Below are 24,289 nucleotides of genomic sequence, written 5' to 3'. Positions count from 1 at the left end.
ACCTCAGTCTTCTGACTCCAAACTCCGTACCCCATCTTTTCCATTACACAATGTTGTTGCACCTTTGAAATTACCAGAATGGACACTATGGGTCGCACCTGGCTGGATTCTATGGACACAGGACTTTGGGAAGCCGGACCATAGTCTTTCAGCTGAAAAAGCTGGTCGACCGGTGGAGTGGACCTCAAGGCTTGCAGTTTCTGGAATGCATGGAGAACGATCCCCAAACTCCATAACGACCCCATCTCTCAAGCATACCGTGAAGTGAAACTACACTCACCGCCCTCCGGCCTCAACAGCACTTCTGGGACGCGGGATTACTGAAGGAAAATTGTTATAAGGTATAAAGGAGAGGGATGGGAATCCAGCTTTGAGTTACAAACACCAGACCTCAGCCGTGTGAGTTACAAACACCAGACCTCAGCTGACACTTCTAGGACCTCCCCGCTCAACCTTGACCTCCACTGCAGCACCTGCAGCCGCCAGCTGCAGGCGAAACCCTGAGTTCTTACACCGGACTCTTCACTCAACTTTTCATGCCCATCAGGCATGTGTAAGCTGTAAACGGGGAGTTCTGCAACTGGAGGCCTCCATTTTAGGGGGGGAAAAAAAACAAAAGGAAAGAAAGAATAATAAAAGCCAATATGGCTTCGAAGGCTGTGCAGTAAATGGCGCTAATTTGCTGAGTCACATTCGGTAGTGTTCCTACCAGGCTTTCATTAACGAAGGGATACATAATACAATTAACCTTATCTACTTATCTGCCCACAGTTTTGTGCCAAACTCTTTATTCACTCTAGTAGGTTAACTGGTTCCTCTTGGATCTTGTTTATACACAGCAGTGTGCTGGTGAATGTTTAACAGCTGATTCTCCGGGAGAAAAAAAAAAGGCCATGACTCGATCTGGATGGTGCGTGATTCGTGGGTGGCCCTGTCCCCTCTGCCTACTCTCCCAAATTCTCCCAGAGCGGTGTTCTCTTTTCAAAAAATGTATCGTACAGGCGAGAGTTTGCAAGGTATTCCGTTTGCTCCTGGGTTGGAATCTCCAAATCAACCTGTAAAGTCACTTTGAAGTGCACGATACACATAGGCCAGCCGGAGATGAATTCCCACCTGTCCCCATTCCGGGGAATCTGAATGGCCAGCCTCCACCTTTCCTTTCTTGCCTCGGTTAACAGCTAGTCTTGAAATGCTTTCAGAATCTCTCTAAACATCCAGCTTGCTTTCTTGCCTTGTTTTGTTTTTCTCGTTAGAAGACCAACTGCAGAAAAGCACAAAGCATGCAATCATTTCCTGCTCCCGGATGAGCATCGACAGCCATGCACAGAGGAAAAGGATGTCAGGAAGAGGCTGCGGCCTAAACAGGAGCCAGGAGCAAATTCTAGGGTTAATACATCTTGGGAAGGCCCGCCACTCTGCCATCATAGTTCTCATCTAGAAAGCCAAGACAGGGAGGTTTGCAGGTTCATCTGCAAGGAGTCGTGAGGTGGAGAGATTGCTTTTGTTTTTTACGTTGGGGCAGCCTGGGAGCCGGGCTCCTTGCTCTACCGGCATTGACTGCTCCATGCTGTTCTCTTTAACCACGTTAATTAGCGCTCGCCACATCATGTGTCTTTGCTCCTTCTTCCCCCAGAACTTGACCTGATTCCGCATGACCTTTCCCAATTTCATCTTCATTTCCTGTCCCAACTTGCCGTGCTCTCTGCTTTCTGCCCTGGGTTTTCTGTGCCACACATTTCTCTTGCAGGAGGGTTGACATTACATTTTTAAGCCTTCTGAAGACTTTAGACATTTCAAATAATTACCCAAGCTTCCTGTCTGTCTTGGTCAGCTCAGTCTCTTTCATGCCGTACGTTCATTAGATTCTTCATACAGGCACTTTACTGACTGGTAGGCGGAGATTCAAAGACATCCAAGAAGAGGTCCCAGCCCTCGCTGACTTTGTAATCTAGGAGAGGGGATAAGAATAATATCTCCGCTACATTGATGGCTTTCTGTCAGGCAGTTTCCTTCATGGGCCTCATGATAATCCTTGAAATAGGCAGTAATGGGATTCTCATTTTAAGTATGTGGTAACTGAGGCTCAGAGAGGTTAAGGAATTCACCAAGGTCACACAGCTAGTAAATGGTGAAGGTAGTTATGAGTTGAAGGTTCTAGCCCAAATGATTCCAAAACCTGAGCCACTTACCACAGAGGGACACACTGAGGACCCAAGTAAAAACACTACAAGGGAGAAAGTGCCGATGGCAAAAACGAAGCAGAATTTAAGGGTTGGGTGATTTTAGAAGTTGGAGATGGAAATCAGAGGGGCTTCCTGAAAACCTTTTCTTTGTGAAGAAGTGAGCTCCCTGGCCCTGAAGGTACTCAGGTGGAAATCGGAGCTCCAAGCAGTGCTCTTGACCAGTGCCTGAATCTGGAGGAGGCCTCTCTCTCTTTGTGAGACCTTCAGTCCTTGGTATAATATGTTTTTAGCAAACGGCCTATGAGTGGAGCCTAGAAGCAAGGCTTCTTGTTGGTACAGACTGGGAAGCGGGGGGGTGGGGGGGGGAACGTGTTCAGGGTAGAAAGAACCCAGGGACCAAGTCCCCACAGCTAGAACACACAGAGGCAGCTTTTCATTTTGAGTGGGGTTCTCAGATCCCATAAAGCTCGCCCATTACTTGGGTCAAGAATATCTACATAAACACAGCTGCTGTTTGACAGTTAAAGAAGAAATAAATGTCATCATTGAAGTCAGTGGTTCTCAAGGATTTATTCCGTAAGCTGGACTCAGGGGTTCTACGAGTAAAATGCAATGATTGCGGTTTTTACCGATTTTCAGGGGGTGATGGAATCGCACTCTTGTCCCAAAGGCACCACAGCCTCAGTATACGGCACCGAAATTTATCTCCTAGATTTTCCTTAAGACTTTGGCAACTGCTACCACTTGTCTGCCAGTGAACACTTATATGATAAAACAAATAAATGAGCACAGCTAACAAAAATTAGCAGAAAAACACAGAAATCACCAATTAGGCTTGGTGTGACAGCTTGATTTTTTTTTTTCATGGACAGTTGGTGGTAAATTTAGATTGCATACATATATTATAGAGTCATACTTTCTGCCCGTAAAATTGTCTGAAATCATTTAATAGAAATAAATATGTCAATATCTCATGGTGTTCTAGAAAGAGCACCATGGCTTCAGGTGCTCCCCCTAGCCTTCCTGATAATGCCGGGTGAGTGAGTGATGATTCTGTAATTGTTTTACTGCAAGGTGAGCAGTAACGTGTAGAAATTCTCCATGGTGGGACTGTACCCCTGTTAGGCTGGAGGACGCTTTGAAGTGTTGGTGGAAAACAGTTCAACTTAGGGGGACAAAGTAGAGGGAGGGTTCCCGAGACTTTTCTCCAGTTAGTCCTGTGTCCTCTAGAGCAGGGGTTCTCCACCTGGGAGGGATCACCCCCAGGAGTTTTTTTCAAAATGGACCCACACTGCCCCCTCCCCTGAGGACAGGTCCCAAGCCTGTCACAAGCCTATGACCTGTGAAAATCTCAGCACCGGCACGATGTGAAGAGGCCCGACGGGTGTTTTCCTGCCTTCACCTGCCCGAGAACCTCTGCCTAGACACCAATGACCGGAACGTTTCATGATGTTTCACCAATAGTTCAAACGTTTCCATTTTAAAGAGCCCCCTTGGCTGGCAGGGGACTGCGACGCCCCTCTCCTCCCCCAGCCCACCCTTCTCCCCAGCCCTGCATCAGAACCAGCATTGGGACACAATGTCTCAAGCCCGGCAACAGGCCCACTCTGTCCGATTCTCCTGTAAAGCCAGCGTAGACTGCAGCATCTCTGCCCATAGGAGTCTGCTCTATTCCGGAGCCCTTGAGCTGCACAGCCGCTGGTGCCTTGCGCTGGTTCCGCCCCAAGCCCAGGCTGCCGGAAATGCCACAGTCCTTTCTCGGAGCACTGGTCTGCTCCCCGCTGAGCCCATCTCCCCTCCAAGGTTTCAACAATGCACTAGATGCTCATGACATTAGCGCAGGCCTCTGGAACCGCCTCTGGGACCCTCTCTTTAAATATCCACCAGGCACCTCCAACTCAACGTTTTCAAGACTGACCTCATCATCTCCTGTTCTAACCTAGCTTTTTCCCTATAACTTCCAACTCAGTGGGAGCACCACCATCTTCCCAGCCACCCAAGCTAGAAACGTGGGAGCCTTCACCAAATTCTTTCTCTCCCAACACTCCACCCATGACCAATCAAACATCGAGTCCTGCTCAGTTTATTTAGCTGCCTTTCCTATCATCATAGTCCTGGCTCAAGCCCTCATCCTGTCTGAATTCACTACAGCAGGTCTCTCTGACTCAGCCTCTTCTCCCCCGAATCCCATCCTCCATACTGCTGTCCGAGGGATCTATTTACAAAGCCACTCATATATCTAGCGATACTATTATTGCTGGAGAGCCAAAGAAGCCTGAGCGCCTTCCTCTATTACACGTGGCCCTGTCTCCCCACCTTTATCCCCTACCTTGCCTTACCTAATATTTTAAGCCCCATCAAGACAAAACTGCTCATCTCTTAGCTCCCTGTTACCTTCCACCTCCTTCTGCCTCAGAGGCTGATGTTTGGTAGGTATCACCAGCTGCCTCTGATCTCACCACCTCCCTCCCAGAATTAGAGGTCCTTCCCAAAGGTCCCATGATCCCTCATGCTTGCCTCTGGATTACCCTATTGATTTGTATTTTCTGTTTATCTGTCTGTCTCTTCCAACGAACATCAGTTGCTTAAGGGCAGGGACTGCACTTTCTACTGTCTTTGAATTGCCAGCCCCTAAAATAGTGCTTGGCCGGTCATGGAGCAGAATTACACAGAGGGTAAAAATCTAAAGCAAGCTCCAGCATAGGAGTGTTGGCATCTCTAGTCTTCCGAGAGCAAATGCCAGTCACAGCTACCCCCAAACCTATGCAAGCTGTCTCATCCCATGGGCATCTCTTTACTATTAAAACACCTTCCAGAGTCTCTAAGACAGAGGCTTGGGGGAGGACTCACACTGCTTTCTCTCGATCAGCCCCGATCATCCTTCTCAGTCTCCAACTTCGAATGCAGCTGAGATACTCAGAGGACCCAGGACTCTGCCCCAAGCTCTCCTTCCCAGGACCGGAAGTCACCTAAGGTTCTCCATCACCTCCCTAGTCAAATGCACACAGACGAAGTGTCTCCTCCTTGTCACAGCAAGCCCCATCAAGATCCCCCCGTGTTCTAAAGTGCCCCCCCACTGGCTTGGCACGATTTGGCCACAATATGGCGGCATCTTACCATCCCCACGCTGACTGATGCCTTAACACCTTTACCACATTTCTGTTTGCTCCAACTTCCTGAGGCCACAGAGAAGAGACTTACCCTTGGAGAAGTAAACAGTACTTTTAGGCCTTTAAAGGGTCACCCATGACGCTTAGCATAATATCCAGAGAGGAGAAACATGGCTTCTGGTATGAGAAATTGGCTGTGCGTTCCCTGCTAGTATTTACTGGATAGTTACCAAGTACACGGCACTCACCAACTATCTTACAAAAGGAAGTTTAATGTCATAAATAAGAACGTGCGCTCCATAGTCAAGCTTGGTTTCAAATCCCAGGTCTGCCCCTCAGTAGTTGCGTGACCTTGGGCAAGTTACTGTCTGTACCTTTCTGGGCCTCAAGTTCCCATCTGTCAAACGGGGGTGATAGAAATAGCGCCTCCGCCACAGAACTGCTCTGAGGGGGAAATGAGTTAGTGAAGGAACAGTGTGAGGGCTGTCATTCGTGGTGTGTGGCTGTCATTCATACGCATTAGCTCGTGGACTCCTCACGACTACCTTCTGCTACAGATGAGGACACTGAGGCTTGAGATACGAATCAGACCCGGGCCCAGCATCTCCAGCATCCACATCCCCACACGCACGGGCTGTGCCCTGCCTGAATCCCCTCCGCTGTGAAGCCAGGCCTCCGTTCCCAAGGGTTAAACCGAGGAAGATAGTCCGCATCCTTGTATAGATAATGCTTATCTTTCTAGTAGGAAACATGCCCTAAGCTAATTCAAAAGTAGGAAATGTCTCAGACTAAAATACCGTTCTTTTTATAAGAAACAAAAGCAAACAAACATCCTTGCCAATTAACACCTGAGCAAGCCACTCCATTAACAGGAAATTGATAGGGTGGCAGAGCGGGAGCTCAGGGTTCCAAGTTCTGACTCGGGGTTTTCAACAGGCACCTCCACTCTGCCCTGGGAATAGCAGAGAGCGGAGCGCACACACAGCCAGCGGCTGCAGATGGGGCACCCGTGTCTCCAGCTGCCAAAGGTCGTCTGGCAGGAAGCACGTTGGTGCCCCGGCGGTTCCTTGGACCATGTGACCTAACTACCAGGTTATACTTCTGCAATTACAGCCCCCGGGGACCAGCCTGAAACAGACATGGGTTGCGATAATTTAGAAAGACTAGCGCAGTAGCTCTGGTACAAGGCAAAACTTGGGAAGGAGAAGTTTACTTTAGTTCAGGTCTTGTGGTAACAAACAGCATGATAGACAAAAATATTGCAGCTGGATGATTAATGAGGCACGGGGACCTTTGCATGTGGCTTTGAAAGATTATAAATACACGGGGCTCGTCAAGCAACGCCAGTCAGTTACAAATTATGAGTCGTCTTTCAGGTGTCCTTTTACACCTCTCGTTTTGAACAGGGCGAGCAAACAACTCTCAATCCACCAGCTGGGGAGTTCCAAGCACGCCACGGAGCATCGGGACACACCTTTGCCCAGGCTGCAGGTTATCGAGAGACGTTCAGTTAGGATTCAACCTCAAACCTTCCTTCCCCTAACTGCATGCTTGGGTGTCCATTAGAAGGCTTGGTTCTGACTGTTCAGAGTTCAAGGATGGTTCCTTCATTAACACTTCTTAGATCCCATTTTTTTGCACGAATCACCAGTCATGGAGATGAATGGCTATGCGGGCCATTACTTTTAAAACGCAGGAAATGTATTTGTGTTTGGGGAGGCTTATTGCTACACTCAAGAATCCAGTATTAGAAGTCGTTGGCTTCCAGAAAGAGAACATTCTAGGGCGTCTGGGTGGCTCAGATGGTTAAGCGTCTGCCTTCGGCTCAGGTCATGATCCCAGGGTCCTGGGATCGAGTCCCGCATCGGGCACCCTGCTCAGTGGGCAGTCTGCTTCTCCCTCTCCTTCTGCCCCTCTCCCCTGCTTGTGCTCTCTCTGTCTCTCTCTCAAATGAATAAATAAAATCTTTAAAAAAAGAGAGAGAGAACATTCTACCACAAAGATATGTCTGAAGAAAATAACTACGTGGCAGCAATCCACAGTGTGCTGTGTTTATAGGATAATCATGACACCTGCTAACCAAGGCTTCGTGAGATTTCGGTCTTTGGTGTGAGATAAATACACACACACACAACACACACACGCCCCAACGGTAAGCATATATGCTGTGCAGCTGAAAATCCCAGTCCTTCATAATGCAAAAGACACTTGAGTCATCTGAGACTCAGCGAGAGTCCACTTCTTCCAACATGAATCCTTTTACCTTTTTAAAATTCGCAACAGTCCATTTTTAGTTTACCTGGGGTCTTTGTAATTAAACATTACATTCATCTTAATTAGGAAAAAGAAAGTCTCTCTCAAGCTGAGAATGCATCTTCCCTTCAAGTCTGAGAAAAATACCATTTGATTGCTTTTGTTTTCATTTCTCTCCCTTAAATGTGTATTGGCCAGAAACATTCCTGTTCTTGAGGCCAGTCGGTTGAGCAATATCTGGTCAGACCACCTTTACAACACATTTCTATCTCCTTGTTGCATTTCTCCCATAAAAACACAGTATTAAACATTTCATAACCTGTGGGGCTGGTGCCCGGCGAAGTGGCCAAGCCAGAAGCTGTTTTGAGAACTTGCCTGGCCAACTGGGCAGTACCTGAGCGGCTGTGTAAGCCCTCACCCGCCACCCCTCTCCACGCTGGTAGGCTGTGTAAGTTAACAGCAAATAAATACCCCACATTGCTTCCCATCCGGGGAGGCGGGTGGGGGGGCGGGGAAGCAAAGACTCCTGCCCTTCTTCTGCTCTTATTTACAGCCTCTACTAGTTATCAGATAGAATTTTCTTAGAGAAGATGGGACAACGAAATAAACTCTGGTACCAAAAATACCCACAGGGAATCAGAATTACTAAGAATAGGCCATGATTTTTGTTTTTGCGTTCAAAGAAAATGTGGCCCAAGGCACGACCATCCACCCAGCCGCATAAGCCAGGAACCCTAAAGTCACCCATGTCCTTGCCTCTTGGCTTTATCCCTGCATCCAGGCACCCACCTCGTCTTGTGGAGGGGACCTCTCGCCAGCCCTGGAATCCACCCATGGTCTTCATTCCCTTGCCACTGCTCGCCTGGATGGTGGTGTCTCTGCTGGCCGTCCCGCCTTCCCCTGTCCCTCCAGCCCCAGCTGCAGCAGTGAGGGCTCCAGATGCAAAGCCACCCAAGTCTCTCTCCTGGCGGGGCTCCCACCGCCTACAGAGTCCCAGCTCCTTGGTCTGGCATGCAAAGGCCTGCCCATGGTGCTTGCTGCCCCTCTTCCAGGCTCTTAGCACTGCGGACGCATCCCTGTGATTGAATGCATCTCACTGTCTGCGATCAGATGTGCGTGATGACCTTGCCTCCTTGACTGTAAGATCCTTGAGGGCAGGTGCTGTCTCTCTCAGATCTGTATCTCCTACACCAAACAGGGGAAGTGCTCACTTAGTAAATGAATGTACAATATAAAAAATAATTTTTATACCCCGCCTTATTCTAGACAGAATTTGAGATGGCCAATGAGTGGAATTTACAAATAAAATCTCTGCTCCACTAAGACCGTCCATATCCTGAGAAGGTACACGTGTTCATGAGCATAAGCAAACAAGCTACGAACCTGTGACCATCCTCCGTGCTCCTCGCTAGAAATAGTACCAATTGCTGCCATTTGACAATACATATCAAGCACTTAATATTACATCCTCACAGGTCTCCAAGGCAGAGTTTTCTCTTTTTACAGGTGAAGACACTGAGTCAAGGAAACGTTAAGAAATGTGCCCAGAGGGACGCCTGGCTGGCTCAGCCGGATAAGTATCTACCTTCAGCTCAGGTCATGATCTCAGGGTTCCAGGATCGAGCCATCAGTGGGACTCTGCCATCGGTGGGGAGTTTGCTTCTCCCTCTCCCTCTGCCCCTCCCCCGGCTCGTGCTCTCTCTCTCTCTCAAATAAATAAATAAAATCTAAAAAATTAAAAAAGAAAGAAAAAGAAAAAGAAATGTGTCCAGAGTCACACAACGTGTCAATAGAGAGAAAAGAGTTGATCCTGGAGACCTATTTCCAAATCCTCCGCTCCTTCCGCTGTGTCATGACGCCTCTCTGTTTAAAGCTTGGCTTCTGACACTATGAGCGCTGCCAAAATTTTAATAGCAGTTTGCTTCTGTCATGGTCGGCAAAGGCTGTGGGTGGCACTGCAGTGTGGCTTTAAAGGAAGAGGCTGGGAGGAGTTATCGCCTGAACCCTGAGCACGCCTGGCCTTTCTCCCCAGTCCGCACCTCCACGCTCCCAGGCAGGAGGACTGAGGAAGCCTTGGAAGCTGACTAAATGACACTTTGACCTGAACTAGTGGTAGAGAACAGGCAATTTGACTGTTTGCATCTATTGCCCACTAATGCCAGTGGAAACCACTGGAAGAGCTGCAAGCCGCCCGGAGAGACGGTTCACTCCAAATCGTTTTACAGCTCGTTCGTGGAAGGCTATCAGATCTTCCTTCCAGGAATGGCCTCGGTCTCAGAGCCTCTCAAGACAGAGGGGCCACACCTGGGTTCCAGTCTCTGCAGATGAGCACTGGGAGGGAAGGAGTTGGGGAGAGATCACAGTGACCCAGAATCCAGGTGAGCCCCGGTGACACTCCCACAGGGGGGATAGTCAGAGGCAGACCCATCACTGCAAAATTCTGCTCCCCCCAGTACGCCTAGCGTGTTCAGAGAGCCCACCTCACTGTGGAAAAAATCGGAGCGAAGACCCCAGACAGGAGCCCGGCAGATTTTATCAGCAGGGCAAACTCTCAAGCACGGCACATGGGCATGCTGGAGGCGGGTGACTGAGGCTAGCCCACAGGGGAAGGAGAAGGAAGAAGGGCCCGCTGAGGGCCCGCTCTGTGCCGGGTCCTAGGGCTCAGGCTCTGTACCAGAAAGCAAGGTGAAAAATACAATCTACAGGGGCGCCTGGGTGGCTTTGTCAGTGAAGCGTCTGCCTTCAGCTCAGGTCATGATCTCAGGGTCCCGGGATCGAGTCCCACGTCACACTCCCAGCTTGGCGGGGAGTCTGCTTCTCCCTCTCCCTCTGCTGCTCCCCCCACTCATGCTCTCTCTCTCTCTCTCTCAAATAAAATAAATAAAATCTTAAAAAAAAAAAAAAAACACTCTACAACAGATGCCTCACTCAAAACCACCCTAACCTCTCCTAGCAAGATTTCCTAGGCACTAAAGTCTGGGATGCTGAGTCTTTGTTTTCCCAACTCCCTGGCCCTAGGGATTCCACAAGTAACCTTAGGTCGGTTATGAAAATAGCAGGCTACCCCAGGCAGATGCTCTGGTGTGCAGTGCGGTGTGGGCGCTGTCAGCGTCCCCCCTATACTGCCCCTCTGGTTACAGACCATACATGCAGGCCTGGTCCGAGGACCCAGCGGGGGTCCCTCAGGACCAGCCCGGAGGGTCCTTGGCTTCCTGCAGGATGGAAATCAGACATAAGCCAGCAGGAAGTGAGAGCAGAGTTTATTGAAGATAAAGAGAGAGCAGATATAGCAGAGTGTCTGGGGGACTCCGAAAGGAAAAGGAGAGAGAGTCTCGTCTTTGCTTGGGGTCTGGGGTTTTTCCTGAAAACTGTGGCCTGGGGTACGTGTCTTCCCAGGCACCCAGGAACAGAAAGGAGTGTTTAGGTGTCCTCTATAAATCACTTATGCCCTGGAGCCAGGGGTCCTGGTGAGTCCATGGTCTTGGAAAAGCTTCATGTGGACCCTGCCCAGTCACTCTTTAGATCATATCCATGGTGCTGGAAGACTCCAAAGAAATCATTAACTCCTTGACCTTTACAAGGAGTTAATGTCATACCTGATCTGTTCTATAAGGTGTGTGTAAGGCGGGGGTGCAGGTCCTAGCAAGAAGAGAAGCAGGAAAAGGAGCAAAAAAAGCAGTTTTTCCTGAGGTCCCTGAGGTTGCCCTGTCTCACACCGAAGTGGAGATGCTTTGGACCGTCTCCAGCAAGGGCGAGAAAGGCAGTAATGTCTAGTCAGTCTCCGACCCCTGGGTATGGAGCGGCGTCCGCACCGTCTCCAGCTTGTGCGGTTTTCCGGCCTGCAGCAGAGGCAGTGGGGCTTGGGGCTTGGCAGTGGAAGCAGCAGGTGCAGCAACTACCTGGCCAAGCCAGTTTTGCAGTGTGACTCTGAGCGTTGTGTCCAGGATGCCCAGTCTGGAGCCCTTATCACCATCCTGTAACCCAGCGGTTCCCAAAGGGCGGCCTCTGGCGCAGCTGTATCAGCAGCGCCTGCGCACTTGGTAGAAACGCAGATTCTCGGACCCCGCACCAGGCCCACTGAATCAGAAACTCCGGCGCGGGGCCCAGGAACCTTGGCTCTAACAAACCTTTCTGCAGATTCTGATGCGCACTGAAGGTTAAGAACCTCGCTACGAGGCAACAGCCTATAAGAAATCCATTCCCGCTAAAAGCAATGAGAGCAGAACTTGCTGTGGGCAACTTAAGCCGAATTAGATCAGTGCCTGCCTTCATGTTGTCCATGGGGCAGACACCCAGTTTTCACAAAATGCCATGATGTTCTGGATGAAAACAAAACAGGGCACTTCACTCAGTCAAGAATGGTGAACTCCCAACTATTTTTATTATATATGCTTCCCCAAAATTTTTGGACGTGTATCCTCAATAGTTACACTTATTTCTAAATTTTATATATACTCTGTTAATATATAAAACACATATAAATAAAACCTTAACAGATGAAATTTCTAAAAATGAACATAAATAGAAGTCCTAATGCTTTCTAATGCCCCATGGGTGGGACTTCAGTGATCAATGGTCTAGAATGTAAGAAGACCTTCTAGCAGAATAGCAAAATTGAAGAAACTGAAATGATGGTGCAGGCTATGTCTGTGGAACCGTAAGGAGGTAAGTAAGAGCGACTGGAAAGAAGGAGGGGGTAATAGGATATGATGATGGTGAAAATGACGACAATGATGAGCACAGTAGTAATTACCGAGCAACTAACCTGGTCATTTAGCTCAGAAAACAACACTGTGAAGTAGAATGTTTACTCCCACTTTTTGGGTTGGGAAATTGAGGCTCAAATGTCTCCAGTCTAGTAAGTGGCAGAGCTGTGTTTTGAAATCAAAATCTGAGTCTTTTGACGGTCAGTTTCTGGCTTGGGCTTCTGTATGGTTGGAAGAGCCATTGGCTGGGGTAGAAAATTCTAGAGGAGGGACAGGGTTGGAAGGAAGGTGATACATTTTCTTTGATGTTTGAGGTGTCGGAGAGATATCCCAGTGGAGCTTTGTAATACACAACTTAATACATGAATCTGCAGAATGTAAGTCTGGCTGCAGATAAACATTTGGAAAACTTCAACTTCTTACAGTAGTTGAAGATACTTGTTTTGGTATGATCACCTTGATGGCAAGGAGCAAGTAGAAAGGGAAGGGGAAAGAGATAAAGGAGAGGGAGGTATTGAACGGAGCAAGCTTTTTGATGAGCTAGGAGGGCAGGGGATGGACAGTACTAACAGGATCATTAGGTCTGGACAGGAGGAAGGACAGAAACCAGACGGACCCAGGCTTGAACCCTAACTCCAACTCCTACTAGCTACCCTAATATGGGAAACACAAAGAATTTCTCTACCTTCACTTCTTCCTCCGTCAAATGAGGACAAGGACAGTATCTCTACCGGATAGAGATCTTCTGCAGACGAAATGAGAAATGATAAAAAGTGCATAGTGTTTGGCCCATAGAAAGAACCCAGTATTTGTAACTATAATTACCTGGTCATTATGATAATTGGTATTGTTCTCCGAGCTAGGAAGGAAGCAGGTAAGGATTAGTGCAAATGTAGAAAACCTTATTGTTGGGGGAGTATAACAGTTATGGAAGGTCTCAGCTGATGACCTCTACTTTTGGGCCAAGCAAGGGGCAAAGTCCAGAACTAAGAGGGAGTGAGAGAAGCAAGAGGCAGGGTAGGGGCTTGAGCAGAAGTGCACAAATTTTAAGAGCCACCTTTGGAGATTCAGAGAGGAAATTAATTAAGCCCACTCAAAGGGATCTCTGAGTGGCAATGAGGGCGTTAATGATTAGGCTGTTTACAAAGGACATTCAGAAGAACAAAGTTGGAGAGCTAACACTTCTTAATTTCCACACTTACTATAAAGCAACAGCAACCAAGACGGTGTGCTATTGACATAAAGACAGACAAAAGTATCAGTAAAATAGAATAAAATGTCCAAAAAGAAACCCATACATTTAAGGACAACTGACTTATGACAACGATGCAAAAGCAATTCATCAGAGGAGGAACAATCTTTATAACAAATAGTACTGACACAATTCAACACCCACATGCAAAAATAAATAAATAAATAAAAGAATTTTTATGCATACCTCATACCATATAGAAACATTAACTCACAACGGGCTATAATCCCAAATATAAAACCTAAAACTGCGACACTTTTTGAAGAAAACATAGAAGAAAATCTTGGTGACAAGATCAGGCAAAGATTTCTTAGATGTGACACCAAAAGCACAGTCTATAAAAGGAAAGGTTGATAAATTGGATTTCATCAAAATTAAAAATTCTGCTCTTTGAAAGACGCTATTAAGAGAATGAAAACACAAGTCACAGGCTAGAAAAAAATATTTGCAAAGTCTGTATCTGATAAAAGACCGGCATCCGGAATACATAATGAACTCTCAAAACTCAATCGTAAGAAAACAAATGACCCAGTTAAAAAATAGGCAAAAAGATCTGAGCAGACATGTCATCTAAAAAAAGATCTATGGACGGCAATGCTACTCAACATCATTAGGGAGATGCAAATTAATAGCACAATGCTATGCCACGACATTCCTACTGGGATGGCTAGAATCAAAAAGCTCAACTATTCCAAGTATTGGCAAAGATGCAAAGGAGACAGAACTCTCATAGACCGCCGGTGATGGTGCAACATGGTACAGCCATTTTGGGAAAAGTTTGGCAATTTTTAAAAGGTTAAACCTTTTAAATCACCTTCCATATGATCCAGCCATTTCAATTCTATGTATTTTCCTGAACAAAAAGAAAGCATATGTCTACAGGAAGACTTATGCATGCATGTTTATAGCAGCTCTATTCCGAATCTCAAACAATTGTAAGCCAAAAAATTGATTAAATCTGGTGAAAAAGGAGAAAAAACCCCACTATGGTTAAAAACAAAAACTCAGAACCAACTAAAATCCAGGTCAGGGTTTTGAAATCCCTATTTTAGGGCATTCCATTCCAATAACTAAGAGATTAAACCCCCATTGGAAAACGATAGGGACCCTCACAATCATCAGAAAAGCTATTACAATTATTTTCCTACGTTTAAAATAAAATAACATGGATAAGACAGTAAACAAAGACAATTTGGTAATCACGTTGTATCATTAATCAATGAAAATTTCTTTTTTATTAGAAAGAAAACTAAACAGGCCTTCAAGAGTCCTTTTGCAGGTGAATGGAGGGACTCTGGCGAACGCATACCATGTAATACTACTATTGAGGGCGCCTGGGTGGCTCAGTTAAGCGTCTGCCTTTGGCTCAGGTCATGATCCCAGGGTCCTGGGATCAAGCCTCGCATCAGGCTCCCTACTCCACAGGGAAGCCTGCTTCTCCTTCTCCCACTCCCCCTGCTTGTGTTCCCTCTCTCGCTGTGTCTCTCTCTGTCAAATAAAATCTTAAAAAAAAAAAAAAAAATACTACTATTGAAATACACCACCACCTGGATGAATCTCCAGATAATTAAACAAAGTGAAAGCAATTAGACAAAAAAGAATGCATGCTATATGATTCCATTTATATAAAACTCTAGAAGTGGCAGATTAATCTCTAGTGACAGAAAGCAGATGCAGTGGTGGCCCGGAAAATGGGGAAGGAGAAGGGAAGGACAGAAAGAGTACAAGGGAGCTCAGGGAAACTTATTCAAGATGACAGGTATGTTCATTATCTTGATTGTGTTGATGGTTTTATGAGTGTAGAGAGATGTCAACATTTATCAGATTGTACACTTAAAGTATGTACAGTTTATTGGATGTGAGTTATCCCTCAGTTAAGCTGTGAAAAAGAAAACAAGCAGACTCGCTTTACATGGTGATTTTTAAAAAATCGGGGCCCATTAACTTTTGTGAATGGAGGGATTAAAATCACAGCGCAGTTATGATTGAACCATGTACTGTCGGCTAGGGCTGCCATGAGAAAGAAGCACAGACTGGGTGGCTTAAGCAACAGAGATTTATTGCCTTACAGCTCCAGAGGCTAGACGTCCAAGATCAAGGTGTCAACAGGGTTGGTTGCTTCCAAGACCTGTCTCCTTGACTTATAGATGGCCACCGATATGGTCTTCCCTCTGTCCATGCACCTGTGTCATGGGATTAGGTCCCACCCAAAAGGCTTCCTTCTAACTTAATCACCTCTTTAAAATCTCTGTCTCCAAATACAGTCATATTCTGAGGTGTTGGGGGTTGGGATTTCAACATGAGGGAGGTGGCACAATTCAGCCCATAATAAACACTGTTTTCCATTTATGTTACAGCACTTACCACACCGTTTATTTAGATGTAGCCTAATTTCTTTGAGAATATTCTAGTGATGTGAATTGCATGATTAATAGAAGAGAAAATTTCTTGAATTAGCAGGTCTACTGAACTACCAAAAGCTATGCCTGAGTCCCTAAAAACCCCCCAGACAGACGAGGTAAACCGGCAGAAGGAAATGTGATCTTTTGTGAGATGGTTGGGAAGGAACACGGTTGGAGACATAAAGGAAGGCCTGGAAGTTATTCGTTCAAATAACAGGCAATCGGAACAGGAAAAGAGACAGGATCACAAAGTAGCTTTTTCTTTATCCTCAGGTCCTGTCTTACCATCAGCCGGCTTGGGTGGACCCAAATGGACTGCAGGGTCACCCCGACCCCCAAAGGCAAGTCCTGACTTTACAATTTAAGCAAATGGCCAAGTTTGCAAGCAGAGCTCCTTCCTTGCTATGGGGCCAAACCGGAAGCTGCTGCCTTTGTGAACCCCCCCTTTCTGTTGATGCCAAGGGCAGGAAATTCAAGCCAGAGTTAGGCCGGTGGGCGATCAGGTGTGATGTAAAGCAGGATGCTCATTGGACAACCACCTGCTGAGTGGGGCCCAAGTGTGGGCCTTTGAAAAGCCCCAAGTGGCTAGTTCACACACTGACTTGCAAGTGTTTTTGTTCAGATAATCAAACAAGGCTCAATTTAGAATTTGCATGGGTTTCTAATTCCAAAGCTTTCTTGCTGTGCCTGTGATGGCCACTTCCTCTATGGGCTGGGACCCTTGGACTTGCATGTGGAATGGAGGGGGCTGGGCCTCGGGGGAGTCCTGGGAAAGGAACAAGTGTCTTCTGGGCTTGAGCCAAACTGCTTGTAAAGTGATAACGTGGTCAAGAGATAAACAGCATCCTTTTGGCCGTTAGGTACGCACCTTTACCTTGTACTACAACTAAAAGAATCCTAGTTATTTTCCAAAGTTTTCTTTAGAAGAAAAGGTAAATTATGTGCATTTAGTTAAATGTTTGACCATCTTTCCATACTTGACTGAAATACTGACGTGGATGATTAGGAGGCTTAGAGGACACACCCGTGCCACCAATTTGGGCAAGTCATGGTGCCCTCTGAGGCCTCTCTTCACGAGGAACCGTTCTTTGATTTCTATTTAAACCCGACAGAGCAAATTAGGAGGTAGAAACCTACCTGGTGTTTGAGCTGGACACGAGATCAAGCGGACCACTACAGGGTTATGATTATTAAGGATTATTATTTTATTAATAATTATTATGGTGACCATTTATTGAAGAGCTACTATGTACCAAGCACTATTCTAGACTATAATCTACATGATTTCATTCTCACCATGTTAAGAAGTAGATAATAATATTCACCATTTTACATTAAGAAAATGAGGCTCAGGGAAATTCCTTGCCCAGGGACCCACAAATCTTAAGCAGCGAAGTTGGATTCGGACTTAGATTCGTCTGATTTCAAAGCCCATCCTGTTTTCACCACCTCTCGCTTTTCTGGAAGACAGCTCTAAAATATATTTTGGACTGTACTTGAGTGTTATTTGGTGAGTTATCTTCGTATGTCTATTTAGATTGTAGCCTCCTTAGTAAGAAAAGATTGAGTCCTCTTCTGGCTTTTGCTTAGCAGAATACACAAATTTCATACATTCAGAATGTTACTTAAGAGTCTGTACCTGACCTTCATCAGAGTAGTGTGCCAACGTCAAGCTCCTGGTTTTGACAATGTACTATTGTCTATAAGACTATTGTTGGGGGAAGCTGAGCAAAGGCCACATGGGAACCCTCTGTACTATTTTTTTGGAACTTTTCATGAGTCTTACACTAGTTCAGAATAAAAGGTTTTTTAATGTTATTTCATAATGATCATAAAGGGCACCGTGCTGGTATAGTACAAACAAAATTAGGCAAGTCAGGTCCCAGGTTCGAAAGCTGTTCTTCCCTACTAGTTATGTGGCTTTGTACAAGTCATCTGTCCCCAACTGAGGCCCAGCAAACGTGGTATTCCAAGTCCCATTTTAGCATTAAGAGTTATGATTTCCGATATTTAAAAAAATACATTCTAGACTTCCTTTTTAGGATGCAAGAGTGAATATCACATCTAACTTGCTTCCTCCCAAAATACACTAAAACTACAGTAAAGAGATTGTTTACAGACACACCCCACACAGGCAGGCGGGACAGGAGAGGAAAAAACAGCAACAACATATGAGAAGCTAGGAAGCAGGTGATAAAGGACTTACCGGCCTTGAGTTGGCAGTAGATAAAGCGAAGAATGAGCTTGTTTCACACTAGAGAATCTTCAAAAAAACTCAGGAACCAACAGCACCAGGTACCTTTGGAAATGGAGGCACAAACAGGGTGGCTAAAATAGGACTGGGTGAAAGCCCCCAGAGACACACGTCTCTAGCTTCCTGCCCCCACTCTGTACACGGGGAGACTACTTTTACCCCATCTAACCATAGCTTAGAGATTTCACCCTCCTAAGAGTGTAAAATAGAAGTCTGTGGACTGGGAACTTGGACGCACTGTGTCAAAACCAAGAAGATCAAATGACAGTATACACAATGAGTGCCAGGTGCTGAGACCCCCGGCTCTCCTTCCCCAACTTAGCTCCCAGAACTTTGGCCACCAGACGTTAAGCTTCCAAGCAGGAGACTAAAGTTCTGCACCGGAGAATCTGACCAGTCCCAGAGAAACCACCCAAAGATACTAAAATTAGGGAATGTTCAACAAATAGTCCACCCAGCCAGCTCACCCCACAGTGAAGCTCACAGTCAGCAAACCCCTGCCTTAACCTCAGAGCTTCCAAGTTAACTTGTTTGTTCTCAACTCTATCATGGACATAGCTGTACCACAAACAGAAAAAAAAGGCAACCTGGAGTCTATGCAGGGAGAAGAAAACTTTCCCCCAAATCATTAATGTCCTCAAAGAGATGACAGAAGATCAAAGTAAGACGACTGGAATGCTATAAAAAAGAAGGAGAGGGGTGCCTGGGTGGCTCAGTCGGTCTGACTCTTGATTTCGGCTCAGGTCATGATCTCAGGGTTGTGAGATCGAGCCCCACATCAAGCTCCGTGCTCAGTGGGGAGTCTGCTTGAGGATTCCCTCTCTCTCTCTCTCTGCCTCTCCCCCACACCCACTCCCCCTCTCTCTAAAAAAAAAAGAAAGAGAAGAAACGTAGAGAACAACCGCCAAAAGAGCTCTTGGAAACTAAAAACAACTGCACAGATGACAAAATAAATAGAGAGACTAGAAAATAAAGATGATGGTAAATATCCCAGAAACTATAGCAAAAAGACAAAGAGATGGAAAATGAAGGAGAAGAGGAAAGTAGAGGATGAGTCCAGGAAGTCTGACATTTAAATAATAGAAGAAACCTCAGAAAGAGAGAAGAGAGAAATAGAAGGAAAATCATGGACAAAATTATTCAAGTAGTTGTCCTAGAACAGGACATGCCATTCTAGAATGAAAGGGTCCTCCAAGTACCCAACACAATGGATGAAAATTGTCCAAGGACATCATTGGGCAATTTGTAACCACTGGGGACCCCTTGGGAACAAAAAATGATCCTAGGCGTTTCCATGAAGATGAAATAGATCAATTACAAGGATCAGGAAACACACTGACTTCAGACTTCTAAAAGCAAAAAGACAAAGGACAGAGGGTCTAGTCTGGGTACGATGGTGAACACACCCTCTGCCTGGACTCTCCCATGGATTGCCTTTATAAAACCTGGGTAGAACGATGCAGCATCTCTTCGGAGAATCCGGAAAGTAAATGGCAGCAGGCAGATGGAGAAAGGAGACCAGAATCCGGAGTACCACCAAACCAGCAGTATGAGCATCATTTTTTCTTCTGGAAGACCCAGCTGTGACTCAAGTCAGTGTGAAGCAATGGCAACAGACACTTGAGGTGCCTAATGAGTGGAGTATTATTCAACAATAAAAAGGAACAAATAATTGAATGGCTGACCCCTGGATGCATTTTCCTAAGTGAAATAAGCCAGATCCAAAAGACTATTACATAATTCCATTCATTGCACTTTCTGGAAAAGGCCACACTACAGGGACAGAAAGCAGATCAGTGACTGCCAGGGGATGAGGTTCAGGGAGGGGTTGACTGCGTGAGGGCAATTTTGTGGTAGAATTATTCTGTGTCATGACTGGTGGTGGATACACAACCCTGTGCATTTGTCAAAACCCACAGTCTCTCTCTCTCAACAAATAAGATCTTTAAAAGGCGGCGGGAGGGGGGTAAGCTGGGTGGCTCAGTCAGTTAAGTGGCTGCTTTAGGCTTAGGTCATGATCTCAGGGTCCCGGGATCGAGTGGGGAGTCTGCTTCTCCCTCTGCCCCGCCCCCAGCTCATGTACGCACTCTCTCTCTCTCAAACAAATAAATAAAATCTTAAAAAAAAACCCACAGACCTGTATACCACAAAGTGTGAAGATTGTTGTATGTAAATTTAAAAAACCAAATGAATCAGGGTATGGGAGGGAGCCCAAAAGGAATACACACCATAACAAATTAACCTAAGTGTATTACAAATTACTAACATAACCACACTGAAAGGGGTGAAGAAAAGAACTTTGGAACTTTGGGAAAACAGTTATTTTAACAGGAGACTGTAAGGCTTAAGACAAAAAGAATTCTACGCAAATACTGCATTCGTTACTCAGAAGACTGTGGGTTAGCAATTCTCAAATTACTTTATGCCTACACTAGGGTTGGACAGAACAGTAAATACGGTGTCGGTCATGAGAACCAGGCTTCCCACCGGCAGAGGAAGAAGCTACAGATAGGGAAAGCAGAAAGGCTGGAGTAAACCCTGTGGTGCTGGGTTGGAATCGGGGCTATCGGTACAAACGCTCATGTTCTTTTAAATATGTATACAGTTCAATAGATAAAGAAATAAAAATATATGTGTATATACTTGCCTTATTATACATACATATATTTCCTAGCTCGGCCTGCTGAGAAGGCCTAGAAGCCATGACACCCCAAAAACAATGAGCCCACCTAGTGCCCAGATGTTGGTCTTTAAATACTATGATCCTTTAAAGGGCACCGGGGCTCCTTGAGAAGTGGCTGAGCCAGCTGAGAGAGCAGAGACATGAAGTATCTTGTGATTTCAGAAGGTAAGAAAGTGCCCAAAAAAGATGAAGGCACAGGATTCAAGGAACACAGGACCCAACCTGCAAGCGCTTCCAATGGCCAAAGCTGGAACAATCTGAGGTACAATATAAATGATAATGTAATTAGATTATAGCCCATAGAATAAAATAAATACCCATGAGTTCATACTAATATAAACACATGAATGAATGAATGAATGAATGAATGAATGAATGAATGAATGAATGAGGGAGAAAGGGGCAGCTCTTCCTTACGGAAGAATTCCAATTAACAATTGTAGAAGAAATGAGGAAAATACAGACTCGCCATTACAACGCCACAGAAATCATTGTTGTAGGCAAGATTCTCCAGCAGATGCCACAATTAATGGGCAGAAATTTGAGAAGAAACAGGACACTTATACAATCTAACAGTATCTCCCTCAAGATATTTATTAACTAAAAAAGGAAAAACAGTAACTTTACAGCAGAGAAACCCAGCCCCTTAGTCTAGCAATCAAGGTAAACATCACCACTTCTAGGAAAGTATCCACATCATGAATCCCTTGGTCTGATGCCCTGAGAAGTGTATATCACTTCTATGGTGTCCTTGCTAAAAATTCATGAGAAATCAACAGGCAAACCCAAGTGGGGGGATATTCTACAAAATAACTGACTGACTGGTATTTTTTTTTTCCAATAGTGACAAAATCATGAACAACAAGGAAGGACTGAGGAATTGTCACAGATTGGAGGAAACTAAGGAGAAATAATTAAATGCAATGTGGGATCCTGGGAAGGGGGCATTAGTGAAAAAAATGGCAAACTCCTTATAAACCCATAGTTTATTTAATAGTATTAATTTCTTGGTTTTGATCACTGTACTATAATTATATAAGATGTAAACATTAGGGAAAGTTGGGTGAGGGGTATATGAAAATCCTCTGTACTATTTTTACTTTTCTGTAAGTCTAAAATTACTGCAAAATAAAAGTGGTTTTTTTTTTTAAGTACATACTATGGGGCGCCTGGCTGCTCAGTCAGAAGAACATGTGACCCTTGATCTCAGGGTTGTGAGTCTCAAGCCCATGTGGGGTATAGAGAGTACTTATAAATAAATTAAAAAAAAATAACTTTGGGGGTGCCTGGGTGGCTCAGTAGTTAAGTGCCTGACTCTTGATTTCAGCTCAGGTCATGATGTCAGGGTCCTGAGATCCAGCCCCAGATGGAGCCTTGCGTGGGACTCTGTGCTGGGCATGGAGCCTGCTTAAGATTCTTTCTTGCCCTCTCCCTCTGCCCACCCCCCAAAATAAATAAAAATAAAAAACTTAAAAAAAATACATACTATGTTAAAATGTCATTTTACATCCTCAGCTGACCTATCATAGCTAACTTCTAAGGTTTATTCAGTAATCACGTGGACTTACGGATGTAAGTTCCACCAGCGCTCAATCCTAATGGTGAATTCTGAGTTGGTGCCTGGGCCAGCTGCCTGGCCAATTCTCCTTGCTCATTTTTCTACATTGGTCAGTAGGTTTGGCTGGAATTCCAAGGCCTTGGGCTTTGCAGGACTAGAAAAAGTTAGAGGAAAGGGAAGCAAATAGCCCCTGGGATGGAACCGGCTTTCCTGTGTGCCTCTTTTTAAAAAAGTTTTTAAGGCGCACCTGGGTGGCTCAGTCGTTAAGCGTCTGCCTTTGGCTCAGGTCATGATCCCAGGGCCCTGGGGTCGAGCCCCAAATGGGGCTCCCTGCTCCCTGGGCAATCTGCTTCTCCCTCTGCCCCTCGCCCTGCTTGTGCTCTCTCTCTCTCTCGAATAAATAAAATATTTTAAAAATAAATAAAAATTTTTTAAAGATTTATTTATTTATTTTAGAGAGAGAAAGAGAAAAAGCTCACGTGAGCAGGGGGCGGGGCAGAGGCAGAGGGAGACAAGCAGACTCCCCGCTGAGCCAGGAGCCCAACACGGGGCTACGGGGCTTGATTCCCAGGACACTGAGATCCCTTCCTGAGCCGAAATCACAAGTCAGACGCTCAACTCACTGCGCCACCCAGGAGCCCCACTCCTGTGCATGTCTAGGCTGCTTTCGGCTCCCGCTCTGCAGAGCTCCAACCTCCAAGGAAGTCACTCTTTCCTTGTGTCCGAAAGACTGCAGAAGGATCTAGTCTTGGTTGTAACTATACCATCTGTTCGTGCCCTCGGAATTGTAAGACCGATCCCCACGTTTACAGATCTGTGCTTACACATCACATGTGCGGGGCAATAACGACAGGCTGCCAGGCAGTTGCAAGATTCTTCATGTTCAGAAGCTCCTCCATGTAGAAGCAGGTCAGGTCCTGAAAGGCTGTTCTGACCGCACTTTGTCATCCCAGTTACCTAGGAGGGGTTTCCACCGGCAGCCCTCAGATTGATGTCCATCAAACCAGGAGTGTTTTAAACTCAAGCCCATGCTCCTCCTCCTCACTGATACATGTTCTCTCGGGCGTGTTTCCCCCAATAAATTTGGGTCTTTTTTCTGCACTGAAAACACATTGAGAGAGAGAGTATCTGCAAATATTGTAAGACTCTCTTTAACTTCATCTCCACCAGCCCGCTGTACTTTGAAGTCAGGCCCACTCAAAGGGGGCCTTGTACAGAGGAAACATCCATGGCCTCCAGCACGCACACCATCACTCCAGCCTCTGTGTCTTCAAACTCCTGGCACGCTCCTGACAGAGGCTGGTAGACTCTTTGTTGATGTGAGCCTCCGAGCTGTGACACTCTGAACCCTTTCGTTTCTGTCTATTGCTTGTCCTATCTCTTGCTGATTATTGACCAAAGAAGCAAGGCAGCTTTTATATATTATACAATTACCCTTTGTCCTTTCGAACCTTCTCTAACGTTGACTCAGTCCATACACAAGGGCAACATTCATGATTTTTCACTGATTTCCTTTTTTTTTAATTATCTCGTTTGGAATTGAATATATATGTATATATATTAGCAATTATAGTATGTATTAGTATATATTATTATATTTTATATATAGTATACGTTATTATATATATATTAGTATATATTAGTAAATCCTTGCATGGACAAGATGGGGTTAAAAATGTTTGCAAAACACCTCAAGCTCAGCATGAGCTGAGCAAGCACATTGTAGACCAAGAGGCTTATCCTGATAGGGTGGTGAGCAGAACTTTCTCAGGACAGCAGAGCTTTGTTGATAACCATGGACGATCTCAAGGAGAGAGCATCTGTACTTCCCATAAAGAGCAAGAAGGATGTTCTTGGGGTTGTGAGTTCAAGCCCCATGTTGGGTGTG

General features: G+C 45.6%; 1 long non-coding RNA gene across 1 annotated transcript in view; it reads right to left on the bottom strand.

Annotated features, from left to right (window-relative positions):
- LOC123839617 (uncharacterized) overlaps nt 1–24,289 on the bottom strand; it is a 51,990-nt gene that overhangs the window by 8,993 nt on the left and 18,708 nt on the right. The window contains exons 4-5 of the long non-coding RNA XR_010410057.1: nt 18,113–18,205; nt 1,806–8,731 (exon numbers count right to left, since the gene is read on the bottom strand). This is a non-coding gene — a long non-coding RNA (uncharacterized LOC123839617). The remainder of the gene's footprint in view (nt 1–1,805; nt 8,732–18,112; nt 18,206–24,289) is intronic.

This window comes from Mirounga angustirostris, unplaced genomic scaffold, assembly GCF_029215605.1.
Source record: "Mirounga angustirostris isolate CCGP_5_RB_7025 unplaced genomic scaffold, mMirAng1.0.hap1 SCAF_3, whole genome shotgun sequence".
Lineage (NCBI taxonomy): Eukaryota > Metazoa > Chordata > Mammalia > Carnivora > Phocidae > Mirounga > Mirounga angustirostris.
Note: the sequence above shows the minus strand (reverse complement) of the source record. Positions and strands in the feature narration are given on the sequence as shown.